This window comes from Mustela putorius, unplaced genomic scaffold, assembly GCF_011764305.1.
Source record: "Mustela putorius furo isolate JIRA1106 unplaced genomic scaffold, ASM1176430v1.1 tig00000174_pilon_pilon_pilon, whole genome shotgun sequence".
Lineage (NCBI taxonomy): Eukaryota > Metazoa > Chordata > Mammalia > Carnivora > Mustelidae > Mustela > Mustela putorius.
The window spans coordinates 35,025,061-35,039,348 of NW_025421304.1; the positions used below are offsets into that span (position 1 = coordinate 35,025,061).

Genomic DNA, 14,288 nt, shown 5'->3' on the forward strand with positions numbered 1-14,288 from the left:
CCAGAAAAGATAAGAGAGGGGAAAGGAGGGAAATGGAGGATATAAACAGGCAGGTTGGTTCTCGGAGACATTTGACTGGCACAACTAAATCCAGAACTTCAAAAGACATTGGCAGGCTGGTTCTCTCTCTCTCTCTCTCTCTCTCTCTCTCATGTGTGTGTGCTTTAGTTGTGTGTGGATGGGTAGACAGCATCCTGTGAATTCTGTCTGCCAACAACTATTCTTCAGTTATCTCAATGGGGGAAAATCAAGTCTTGCTGATAGTTCTGGGGTTTAAGCTCCAGAGAGGACTCTGGCCTGGCCTGGAGATAAGATTTCCTGGTTGGTCATATCTGGTTTATTGATCCACCTTTGAAACACTGAAATGGGAGCTGTCCATCTCTACCCAAAGCAGAATTCGTTCCTTGCCACAGAGATTTTACAACCGAGAGGAGAAAAACATACTGGCAGGGAAAAGAAAATTTGTTTACGTCCATCATGGGGGATAAGAAATTATGCCTCACGGGTACTTGTGAGCATTAGTGGAGAATATGTGCGACAGTTCTCGAAAGTGTAGATACCAGGAAACATTAAAATCCATAGCTTTCTGTGGGGAGAGATCTTTGTCTCTGTGGTTTACTGCTGTATCTTTGCACCTAGAACACTTCCTGGCACATAGCAGGGCCAAACTGATATTAACGGATGGACAAAATCTGGAAGGGGGATGCAGACAGGGACCATACTCCAGTCAAAACTAACCTGTGGCCTTCCCATTCACAGTCCAGGAAACCACGGCTGACACGTGCCCCTTTCTCCCTCTCTCTCTGTTCTCCTTCACAAGTCTTGGAGGAAATGACATTAATATTCCAGAGGAAGCAGTAAAGGAGCATGAATCCCAAGTTATGTATAAGAGTTACAATTATATCACTAAACTCGGGCCCTGTCTCCAGGAGAGTCTGATTAATATTTAATCAAGTCCTGTCATTATACAAAGTAAAGGAGAAACCCCATTTCCCAGTCATGGGACTTCTCATTCACAACGGAACATTCTATTTGCTAAACATCCACGATCTTGCTTTATTAAAGAGTTACACTCAACAAGTCAATTGAACATTCCTGGGATAGATTTACTAATAAAAAAGTCAGTGGAGGGACGCCTGGGTGGCTCAGTTGGTTGGATGACTCCTTCGGCTCAGGTCATGATCCTGGAGTCCCGCATCGGGCTCCCAGCTCCATGGGGAGTCTGCTTCGCTCTCTGACCTTCTCCTCATTCATGCTCTCTCTCACTGTCTCTCTCTCAAATAAATAAATAAAATCTTTAAAAAAAAAAGTCAGTGGAAAGCTGAAAAGTTTACTTTTCACAATGATTTCTGTTGATCAGAAATAGGGAAAAAGAGGAGTGAGGCAGAGCAGGGAAGGAGAACGAACTTCCTGGGGTCCTGCGTGCCAGATCCTGTATCCTTAGGCCTGAATTATAAGACGGGCACTCCAGCAAGAGATACAGGCACAGTTAAATAACAAACCAAGCAAATTACGTGACCAGCATTACAAAGAGAAAGAACTTGACATACATTGTCAAGAGTTAACAAGAAAGCTCTGAGACCGTTGAATTAGTCCTTCCTAAAGAGGTGGGGATCTGAAAGGTAAGTCCGATTCTGTGAGGTACACGTTTTTGGCAAACCCTCCTGGCTGTCTACCCAAGAGCCATCACCTCCCCATCTCTCCCTTGCTGCTAGAACCCTGTTTTGTTCAAGAATCTGGTAGCGTGCCCTTTGTGTCAGACAAAGTGGGCCTACCTGTCTAGGGACGACCCTGTGGCCCAATTCAGGCCATGGGACCTTAAAGGGAACTCTGCTAGGGGACATCTGAGCGCGAGTTTCCTTCCATGATAAAAGGGAGGCATGTGGGACCTTTCTTTCCCTGTGGTCCCATGTGGTCCCATGTGGGACCACAAACCCTGTCTCTGCTTGAAGTGATGCTGTGAAGATGTGATGCTTGAAGCTACTGTAGCTATCTTATAACTAAGGAGAGGGCTCCAAGAATTGCAAAGATGCCAATGCCATACCCAAGGTTAAGACACTGTGTCCACACTGGAACTATCTTCCTCTAGGTTTTTTATTATATGAGGAAAAATATAGCCCCATTTGTTCAAGTGGCTGTTACATACAGCAGACAACAGCCCTAAACTGTTTTAGATTTATAGCATGACTTTCAAGATTTTAGAAAGGATTTTTACATCCCTCGTGGATAACAAACCACCCCCAAATTTGCAGGCCTTAAATAACTGGTATTTCGCTTCCTCAGAATTCCATGGGTCTAATGCTGTAAAACAAATTACCCCAAAAGTTAGCAACACGAAATAGCAAAGAACATTTATTATCCTACATAGTTTCTGTAGGTCAGAAATGTGGAAGTGGTTCAGCTGGGCCATTCTGACTCAGGGCTGGACCTCTTTAAAGGACTGCCTGAATGTCTTCATGACATGGCAGCTGGCTTCTTCCAAAGCAAGAAATCAGAGAAAGAAGTAGAAGCTGCAATATGTTTTATGACCTAATCTTGAAAGTCCCATACAGCCATTTCCAGAACATCTTATTAGTGACATAAGTCAATCCTGCTCATTGTAAGAGGGAACTATACAAGTATGTGAACACCAGGAAGTGAGGACCATTCACTGGAAACTGTCCTGAAGACTGGCCATCATCTACTCGCTAATTCTGTTATCAGAAAGGATTCAACTAGAGAAGCAAAGCCATTACGATATATACACATGTGCGTACACCTACACATATTACAGGGATTTCTGCAGGGACACGTGGGTGGCTCAGTCAGTTAAGTCTGCATTTGGCTCAGGTCATGGTCCAGTAGTCCTGGAATGGAGCCCCACCACATGGTGGGGCTTCCTGCTCAGCAGGGAGTCTGCTTCTCCCTCTTCTTCTGCCCCTCCCCCCTGTTTGTGCACATGTTCTTTCTCTCTCAAATAAATAAATAAAATCATAAAAAAGTCAAGGAGATTACTGTAGGATTTGACTTTATATAACAATAGAAATTAGTTAAACGTCTCTGTAAGGCTGTAGTCTTCATGCCTGAGGTCCACAGGGCCACCAATGGGGAAGGGAAGATGGAAGACAAGTCAGAACCCGTGAGCACACGCCAGAACCCTGAGCAGTCTCTCACTGCCCCCTCCTTCGATGCTGTGGGTATTCTGCAGGGGAATCTGGTGTGTCACCATAACTCAAAATACACAGGGAAAGGGATTCTGGGAAACAGCTGAGCTAGGCTAGCTGACATCTTTCACAGCCACTGCATGAAGGAATAGGGACTAGGACAGGGCTCAAGAAGCTTCTGGAGATGTTCTGCTTGCTTTACCTAGGTACTGGTAGCATGGCCAGATGTAAATTTTATGAAGAATCAGAAAGCTGTATAGTTGCAGTTTGGGCACATTTCTGTACATATGCTATACTTCAAAAAACGTTTACCTTTAAATATGATGTATGCTTTATGCAGAAAGCTTAGAAAATAAAAGGAAACAAATGCCATAATCTCAGCACACAAATGTCTCCATTAGTCGTATATATAAACCATAAATTCTGGCTTATAATTGCTTCTTCCTCTTTAGAAATATACTATGGCCATTTTCCACGTCGCTCAATATCCTTTTACAGCAGAATTTTAATGATGGCTTAGAAGTCCAATATATTAATCCCCTTTGAGTAATCCTCTTCCATTTTTGGTTGGAGAAATAATTCTTTTACTTACTTTTAAATTGTCAGTAGACAAAGCCAGGACTGTTTGCTCTTTTATTTCCAACAAGGCATACTCAAGGCAAGCAGTGGGTTTTTCAACTGCAATCCCAGATATCTGGTATATATTTTGGAGGGTAGCCTAGTCCCCCTGGACAGAAATAAATTATAGAAGGAAGTGGGCATAGTGAATGTGGGTCTTTCAGAGACATCAGCCTGTCCCCTGGACTTGCTGTCTCCACACCCAAACAACCAGGCTCTGGGAATATTTCCTGTCTGGTTTCTACTGGAAGGAACCCTACAGCAAAAACCAGCATCCAATGCAAATTGGATGGCCCTTCTCTACTCATCGGGGAAAAACAGAAGCTGAAAAAGTCTCCTGAGATGAAAAGTAGACACTCCTAAAACACTGACTCCTTCACTGTTTACCAGACATTCAAAATGGATGTGCTGGTGGTTTCCTAAAAGCAAAGAAAAGCTGGTTCATATTCTAAAGCCCTAAAAGCTTTCACCTCTGAGAAAAAGAGCAGTGTTTCCAAGACACCACCAGTACGGCTCTCCAGTAAGCCACCATGTTGCTCCATAACCTGAGGAACTTCTCCACATCTCTAAGAAAAGATGTAACGCTGAAATCGTCTTCTTACGTACTTTTTTTTTTTCCTGGTGGGAAAATGGGCACATCCATTTTTAAATAGAGCTCTGTATGATGATGGCATTTGGGGCCTTATTAGATGATATTACGTATGGCCAGTGAGCACAGAATTACCTGAATCCTGCCTTGGCCCACACAACCCTCCTCCTTCATGCATGAAGGACAGTGGAGAATGGAAACCCAGGACTGACTCGGTCAGCACCCAGGACTGACTCGGCTCAAACTCCACAGAGCACTCCACAGTGTACTGGGCTAGAACACAGAATCTTCCCCCAAATTTAGGAGCTTCTGTATCTCTCTTAGCCCAAACCCACATCCCAGGACCTCACCACCACCCGTCCAGTTGAATATTACAGAGAAGTAAAGAGACGAGAAGAAATGCTCTTTGGAGGAAGCAAAGAGAAAGAGCTAGCCATCCCCATGTGAAACCCTTTAAAGAATCAGTGACTTTGCCTGCTAGGCCACATGGCCTAATTTGTGTCTTAAAACTGATCCTCCTAGTATCTCCCCCAACCTCATCACTATTTACTCCTCCTAGGAAGGAGACAAGCTAAGGCCTTCTCCTCTTTACCATCAAATATACTTTGCAATATGTATCAAGAATCTTAAAATATTCATCCCCTTTGGCTCAGTAATATTAAGTATTACTTACTAACGCTTACTATGGGCTAAATGTTGTTTTTAAGTAAGTGCTTTACAAGTATTAATTTAAGCTAAATACTACTTTTGGGGAAGGTGGGGTGGCTCAATTGGTTAAGCGTCTACCTTTAGCTCAGGTCATGATCCCAGGATCCTGGGATCAAGTCCCTCATTGGGCACCTTGCTCAGCGGGGGGCCTGCTTCTCCCTCAGTGCTTCCTCTCTCTCTCTCTCTCTCTGATAAATAAAATAAATAAACCTTATTTTTTAATAATAAAAAAAGAAAAATAAATACTACTATCATCCCCTATTTTATAGATGGGAAAACCAAGATTGGGGGGGGTGAGATCAGCTATCAGTAGTAGGATCTACATTTGATCTCAAGAATCCAGACTCCAGTCTGTGTAGTAGCATTAGACTATGCTGCCCTTCAGTAAATCCATTTATACAGCAGGGTGTCTTAAGAAAATAATCTAGAGCATAAAAAAAAAATATGGATGTATACACAAAGATGTAGATCTCAACCTTATTTATAATAAAGGAAAAACTGGAAGTTAGTTAAACAATCAGCACGAGTTCAGTAAAGTGAGGCACATGAACTATGTGTCCATTAAAATGATGCGCAATAACCTGGATTGTTGGCAGAGTAGCAGGTGCAAACCTGCGGCTTTTGCAGACCCATCCAACACTTCCACACCATGCAGAGTAGCCTTCCCCTGAGTCATCAGCCAGCCTCCTACTTCCTTACTGTATCAGGGAAGAGTCAGGCCAGGTTCCCAGAAGAGGCTCTAGGACAACTCACCAAATGCACAATTAGTCCCATCCTGACAGACAAAAACTTCACTCAAGTTTTAGGACCTCAAGAAACTCAAGCTTCAAGGATCAGAACCACTCAACATTCCCATCTGTCTAATGGACATTGCTAGCATTTGCTGTTGGACAGACACTGCTGGCAGCATGTTGTAGGTATTCACTGACCTCATCTCTACCTAGGAGCTGGGTACCGTTGCACCTTCTCTTCCTATGTGATAGGAGACACTGTAGCAGGGGCACACAGCTGAGAAGTCATAGAGCCAGGATTCAAACCAAGGTGGTCTCTTTCCAGAGTCTTCAGCCTTAACCCCCTCCCAACACCCCTACCATTTCCACACAGAGCTTGTGGTGGGCACACCTTCTGCCCAACAGCCTGTGGGCATGGATGTGTGTGGCCCCGTGGCCAGCACATTTCTGCACTGAGAGTGAGGGATATGCAAGATTGTGGGTCTAGACCTGGGTCTGCAGGGAGGCTGGGGGAGAAGCAGGGCCTGGGGCAGGAGACTGCAGAGGGACAAATGTACCCCCACTTTGCACCCATAAACCCCTTCCTCTCCTGCCCCCAACCAACAAGCAGAGCCAAATATTGGGGGCATATGGGAAATCCCTGTGCCCTCAGTTCAATTTTGCTGTGAGCCTAAAAAAAAGAAAGTCTACTAAAAAAAATTAACTTTAAAATCCTACTTACTATTTTCCTCACTGCGATCTGGTTTCCATGCCGTATGCCTTACAGAAATTGCCTGGAGTCATTTTTCTAACTGCCAAGACCAATGTTTATTTTAGTCTTTTTCCTGTTTTACTTCTTTGACACATTTGCCAGTTCTGTCTCCTCTCTCCTCCCCAAGAACCTTCCCCTTAGGTTTAAAAGATGTGGAATCAATAAAGAGAAACACAGTTTTCCTCAAGCTTTTCTGGTGACTGAGTCCCTTTCCTGTCTCCGCCCACCCCTCGAGTATCTGGGACGCTATGGGTCCGTCTCTGATCCTCCTCTCATCCCCATCTGAGTATCCTGGGTCCAGACCCGCCATCAGTTCCCCACTGTTGATGTATCATTGATTCGCTATTCACAAATTACTGATTCTCTCAAAGAACCTTTTAACTTCATTCCAGTGTCCAACTATTATTACCCATCAACTAGATAAATCCAGCAAGTGTCTCCTGAAAACTTTAAGACTGACCTGTCCAGTACCAAACCTGTTTTGATCTCTCCATCCTCTCCAACTGCTGCTTCTCTTCCTCTATCTCTTAATTTATCTCAGACTCAAAAGAAATATAAGTAATGCCTTGTACATGTAATTCATTTAACTATTTGGTTGCTTTTTACTACTCTTTATGAGAAACAGATATTGTGGACATAATTTCTTTGGTCTAACCCATCAAGGACAATTTCTTCAGCTTAGCCATGCAGGGTTTCAGCCTTAGGAAGAACTTTCTGGAGAGAGAACCAAAAGGCAATCCCTTCTTATCCCATTTAAACCGGATAGAATAGCCTGACTGTTTAACTGAGCCAGCTCAAGGGGAACACAAGATGGCTTTAGTTCTATCACTAAATTTCCACCAGTAAAATGGTCATGGACTTAAAAGTTGGAAAATTAGTTAATACCCAGAAAGGCAGATTTTCTCAATGTTTCATTCTGCAATCTGCAGTCATCTTGCTCTAAATACAGAGAGTCCACATATCTTTGAATTCTAAGGAAGAACAACGACCTTGTTGTAGTTACCTGAAGGCTGAAAACTGTTTCCACCAGGTCCAAACTTGGGAGGCCTTCAGAGAGGAATTAGGAAGGTTTTCCACTGAGGGCTGCCCTTGCTCCCAGGAGGAGGGAGGCGAATACTGACTTATTTGTATTCTTGGACCATCTTGGCAGCAGGGCCAGGCAAAACTCACAATAAATTTGAAACGTTGGTACACCTAGGAAAAACAGACCAATGGAATGTTTGCTTTCCTTAAAAAAAAAAAAAAAGAACTGTTCACTATAGTGGGTGCTTGGAGGATGGGACAGAGGGATAACTATAAGGAGGCAGACTGGGTGCCTTCCTTCGGGGAGGGAATGACTTCGGGTTGAAGTCAGTAAGTGCTAGGACATTGTAACAGTGATGGTGATAACAAGAACTGATTTATCAATAGAAAATGCTCATAGGAAGCGTCTCTTATATATCAGCCTCTATACTGACTATTTTCAGGGAATCTTTTTCATCTTCCCAACAATGGTGGCAGATGGTCATTATGACCCCCAATTTACAGGAATGTGAGGCTGAGAGAGATCAGTAAGTGGGCCCAGTCACACAGCTGGTAAATGAGAGCCATGATTCAACCCCAGTTCGGTGTCATTTGTGTACTTTCTGATACTGTGTGTTGCTGTGGGAGGTGAGGACTCAGGTTAGGGCCAAGGATGTACTGGTCTGAACCACTGTCTGGAAGGGCTCATGAGAAGGCAGGATGGGGTGGAGCCAGAAGAACACTCAGTCCCAGAAGAGGGCGGGGAGTTGGGTCAAGCTGAGATCGCACACTAAAAACTAGCTCAGAGAAGGAGCTATCACAGGCCTAGAGCAGAACCCAAGAAACTCAGGCAGAGGTTGTTGTAATATCAGGGAAAACCCAAAGAAATTAGAGCAATGGTAGAAATAGTATCAACAGATACTGTCCTTAAGATTTTATTTACTTGAGAGAGTGAGCAAGTGAGTGGCCGAGGGTTGGGGGGGCAGGGGGAGAGTGAAAAGCAGACTGCCTGCTGAGCAAGGAGGGATCAATGTGGGGGATCAATCCCAGGACCCCAGGATTGTGACCTGAGCCAAAGGCAGACACTTAGCCATCTGAGCCACCTGGGTGCCTCTTGAGGAGACCAAGTTTGACTAATACCTAGAAGATGAAGATTCTTAGAAAGCTCACTTCATTCGCTAAGGATAGGTCCACCTTCTCTCTCTAGAACAATGCCTTCCTTATAGGATTTACAGGAAAAATCCCAGCACAATTGTTATGATGAGATTAATTGGATCTAAACCTCCATTCTCTTTACTCCAAATTCTCTTGGAGTAAAGGGAATTGAACCACTTCATGTAATAGACATTTATTAAATGTCCACATTACTCATTTTGTGAGGCACTAAAATTGTGCTATCTAATATGGCAGCTGTTAGCCACATGTGCCTATCAAGCAGTTCTACTGGACAGTTTTGGTCTAGGAAATCAGCAGAGAACAGGGCAAGAAACATGTCCAAGGTAAAAAAATGTGAGAGATACAAATACATAAAATAAATAAAAAAAGGTTGAGAAGTTTAATGATAAAGTATGTTCAGTATGAGTTCAAATGGGGTCAAATCTATGGGCTGAGGTCAGGGCAAGGATGAGTGTGAGGACCTTAGGGAGACATGATGCCTCATACGTCTATGTGATGGGTCTTTAGGGAAGCCTACGCTAAGGTGTGGCTTACATTTTACACACATGCTGCAGGTTTCTCAACATTCCGTAAGAGAGATCAGGAAACCCCAGTCAGGAGAAATGGCAAAGTCTGATCATATCACACAACTAAAAAGTAACAGATCTGAAATTTTAACTGGAGTCCTTGCTCTTTATGTATATTCAGTGCTGCCCCATCTTAGCAGGGCTTTTTTTTTTTTAATTTATTTTTTATTTATTTTCAGCATAACAGTATTCATTATTTTTGCACCACACCCAGTGCTCCATGCAATCTGTGCCCTCTATAATACCCACCACCTGGTACCCCGACCTCCCACCTCCTGCCCCTTCAAAACCCTCAGATTGTTTTTCAGAGTCCATAGTCTCTCATGGTTCACCTCCCCTTCCAATTTCCCTCAACTCCCTTCTCCTGTCTAACTCCCCATGTCCTCCATGCTATTTGTTATGCTCCACAAATAAGTGAAACCATATGATAATTGACTCTCTCTGCTTGACTTATTTCACTCAGCATAATCTCTTCCAGTCCTGTCCATGTTGCTACAGAAGTTGGGTATTCATCCTTTCTGATGGAGGCATAATACTCCGTAGTGTATATGGACCACATCTTCCTTATCCATCCGTCCGTTGAAGGGCATCTTGGTTCTTTCCACAGTTTGGCGACCATGGCCATTGCAGCTATAAACACTGGGGTACAGAAGGGCTTTTAACTCTCCCTAAACCCTGTCCTTAGCCGTCTCTTCAAACTCCCAGATACCTTTGCCAGTCACAGCTACAAGTAATAGCCCTAAGTAAAAATAAGACAACTTGCATAGACACCATAACTGATCTTTCCTTCAGGCATTTCAACCTCATCTCTGCTATATCCAACTTCAGCCCTACCACTTCCCCTAAATGCTGCCCTTGAATCTCTGAACACAGCCTTCAAAGATTTCAGACTTGGAGATGAACAGACAGACAGCAAGGACGACGATGGACCTGTTGGTTAGACACTCTGGAAAACAGCAGCTCGGAGCGACTTTAAAATAGCAACCAGTGGAATAAACACATCAATTACACAGGGTGGTCAGGAGACGTGTTGTAAACAGCAATTTATTAGGAGAATTTAAACTCTGGTGACAGTTTGTAAATCCTCACCAAAATGCTTTCCAACTAAAGGCAGTATTTTTATGGTTCCTATTCCCTGGCTATAAATGTGTACTTCTTCTTAAATAGTCCTTTCAGAAGCCCTGGTCCAGCCCAGGAGACAAGCTGGGTGACATCATCCCACTCCACAAAAAACGGATTGTTTAGCCTCCAAGAAAACTGAGTGAGGCCTGCCTTCCCCAAGGACAAGGTGGGTTCAGGGCCACCCGACCCCATTACCTTCGATGTGTGTGTAGTTCTTGATGTGATTTTTTTCCCAGATCATTGCTATTTCCCGCCACCCTGCTATTCCTATTGAGGTTCTGGGGGTGAAGGCCACGTCTGATGTCAATCAGCATTTGGGACAGGGACAAAAATCCTTACCTTAAGAATATTCTCAGATCCAACTCTCATCTTCTTCCAGCCAATCCTGTAATCATGTAGTTTCCAGTGGTTTTTCCCTAAAGGAGGATGAACTGGACTTGGAATCTCAACAGGAGGAAGAAAAGTTAAAGGACAGCTCTATCCTTGTCTGGCCTCAGGGCCAAGCACGTGCAAGCCAGTTAGCCTCTCCCCAGTCCTGAGCAGGATGGTTTCCTAGCATGATGTCAAGTGTTATTATGCCAAATTAGTCTGTCTCTTTACTCTTCCAAGAGCTGAGCTGCTATTTCCTTGGTCAAGTGCCTTATTGCTGGAATCTCAGAGCAGAGGTTGGAAAGGAGGGAAGCAAAAGCAAGACCGCCCTCCCACACATTAGCTAATAGTTGTTGAGCAAACACTGTGCCAAGCACTGTACTGCATGCATAGCTCAGCTAACCCAACATGGCTCCTGCCCTCTGGGGGCTTACAGCCCAGCCGGAGAGACTGACGTCCAATCAGTGAATCAAGTACATCAATTCATTTTTAAAATGAGTACCAAACCATGAAAGGGCAAATAAAAGAAGCAGGGTACCTTTTTGGAGAAGGCAGAGAAGGACCTTGCTACATTGTGCAGATAGAGAAGTTGTGTGAGAAGGTGATCTTCAAGTTCAGATCTGAAGGACAAGAAAGAGTTGGTCATACACAAAGTAGCACTAATCACACCAAGGGTCTGAGTTTGGGAAGAGGTGACAGTATAGAAACAGAAAAAAAAAATTATGTGGAAAAGCACAATGGGAATGGAAAGACAGAACAAAATATGACTCAAAGTTGGCAAAGGGTCTCCACGAAGGGAAAAAGTCACCAGGAAGAACCAGGTGGGTCTCACCAGGTAGAAGGTCCTCTGAAAACAAAGAAAGAAGTCCAGCTTTCATCTTATGAACAATGGAAAGATTTAGAAGGTGTTAAGTCAGTGAGTAATGATCCCATTAGTGATGTGTGGAGCATTCACTTAAGCTGGGCAGGAGCAGAGGGGCTGAGCTGGACCAGGACAAGAGCTCTTGGTGACTTCAGATGGGATGGATGATGGCAGGAAAGAGGAACCATCTACACAGAAGCAGAAACCACACGTTTCTACTGACAAGGCTGCTGCTGACAAGGCTGCAAGGAAGGGTGTTGCAGACAAAGGTCTGGGGTGGGGGCATGTGGGCAAAGCACAAAGATTATTCCTAGCTTTCAGAAATGAACCCCTGAGTGGGTTGGGGACATTAACAGCTCTGGAGAACAGTCAGGAATAATAGGCTTTCTGAAATTTATGGGATGTTAATGGGGGAAAGAATCCAGAATTTTGCTTTAACCATCATGAGTTTGAAATGTCTCTGAGACATCCACCTGGAAGGGTCACACGGGCAACTGGAACTGTGACTCTGAAGGAGACCCAGACTGAGAGATAAATGTGAAAGAGACCCGGACAGAGACTGTGAAGCCATGAGAAGAAGGAAGATCATCTAGGGAGAGAGTAACAGGTTAGAGCAGCTAGGAGAGAGTCCTGAGGGGTGCCAGGCAGTACAGCTGGGGAAGAAATGAATCCTCAAATATTTAATTAGAACTAAAAGCATGGACTTCAGCAAAACTCTTCTGGATGCTACTGTAATGGTGCATGCATGACATTATACAATTATTTGCTAAGAAGCACAGAGCTGTACGACACAAACGATGAACCCTAATGTAAACTATAGGCTTTAACGGAGAGTAATAGATCAATATTCATTCATCAATTATAACAAATACACCACACACATGCAATATTTTTTCTTTGGTTTTTGTTTTTTTTTTGCAGGGTGCTAATAATAGGAGAAACTGGGGAGGGGGAAAGGCAGTCTCTCCACACTTTCTGCTCAAGTTTTCTAGAAATCTAAAACTTTTCTAAAAAATAAAGTCTTTTAATTCAAAGGAATGAAAGAACAGGTTTTAGAATCTGGCTAAAAGAAAACAAATCCAAAAAGTGTCAGAGGCTTCCTGGAAAGGAAAAAGAGCCTAAAACAATATAGATTTATTTTGAAGAAAAAAGACAGCCTTTTCTTACAAATCTAGGTAGAAGATAGCACAGATCAAAGATCCAAGAGAAATCATTAGCTTTCCACGACTCTTCTGTAACTCAGAATCTCTTCTCAGAGGAAAGGATTTGAGAAGCTGGCAAAAAATATTTTCAATCAATCGTAAGATCAGTTATAAAGCACTGATCCTTTTCCCTATTCCAATCAAAGCACATTTTTCACAGGCCAGGTCAAAGGGGAGGTCTTCCAGGGTCATTTAAAACAGATTTTAAATTCTACTCCAATTCCACTGGAATCTGAGTGATGAACAAGTACGCTTAACTTTCCTGAGGCTCAGATTCAATCATCTGTAAATGGAGAGAATATTTATCCCATAGGCTTGCTGTGAAGAATAAACAGATTTGGTGCTCCATGGAATGGAGTGTACATACTATTATAATCAACAGTAAGGATGTTACAGATGCTGATACTATTCCTATCATTAAGCACCAGGCATTGTGCTAAGGTCTTATAGTTATGACTTCATTTACTCTTTCCAGCAGCCCTATGAAGCAGGCATTCCTAGCTCTGTGTGAGAACAGGCCCAGACAGGTTCGGTGACTTGCCCAATAGCACACAGCTGATAAAGGGGTGAAATACAAACCTGAACCCAGTTCAGCTTGTTTCCACGACGATGTGAAGTGCCTACTCACAGACTGCCCAGTCAGTACAAAGAGTCTGCATTGTAAGTAAACTCTTTATTCTTTATTTCACATTTACATTGCTAAATCATGTCAGAATTTTCTTTAGCAGTGTTCTTGTTTCAGTGTTAATACATGGGTAGGGTACAAAGAGGCTCTCACAGGAAGGCAATGAAGACAGATTAGACTGGTTTTCCAAGATCCAGAGGGAATCAATCAGCCCTTGATCTTATGTTGTTTCAAAAAGAAAAAGAAAGATAATGGACATCCCTTGCTTTTGATACAAAAACCTATCTGGTTCCTAGTACTTGTCCTAAAAAGCCCATTGTTAAGGTAAGAATAATTATACTGAGTCTTTCATTCTATTCTTCTGTTATTTCTATATTCTCTTTCAAAGTATTTTTTAAGTGTTTGGGGTAATTGCAAGGCAGAAAGTGTTGGGTGATGGGGATTTGCAAAACAGCTGGAGTTGATGTTTTAAGTTAATTCTTACAGAAATAATTATTCACCTTAATTTTCTTTTCATTCTAAGGTGTGTTTCCCAAAAATGTAACTCCTGATGAATTCACAAAATCCTAAAAGAAAGCTTTCTGTCTGATCATGGACCATCCCTTTGGCCATCCCTGTTATACTCTGTGAGCAAACCATTCCCAAGTTTCACTTGAGCTGTGTAGACCCTTGAGTGTGTATAGACTCTGGCATATCTCTCTCTCTCTCTCTCTCTCACACACACACACACACACACTCATACACAGGCAGGAGCTTTCCTACTTTTGGGGTGTGTGTGTGTGCTTTATTTGTTTGCCCTGAAAGCAGGACTGAATTTCCTAGAT

At 43.1% G+C, this 14,288-nt stretch overlaps 1 long non-coding RNA gene across 1 annotated transcript in view; it reads right to left on the reverse strand.

The window, feature by feature from the left end:
* The window catches only part of LOC123390993, a 72,535-nt gene that overhangs the window by 29,542 nt on the left and 28,705 nt on the right, over positions 1-14,288 (reverse strand). The gene's annotated exons all lie outside the window — the stretch shown is intronic.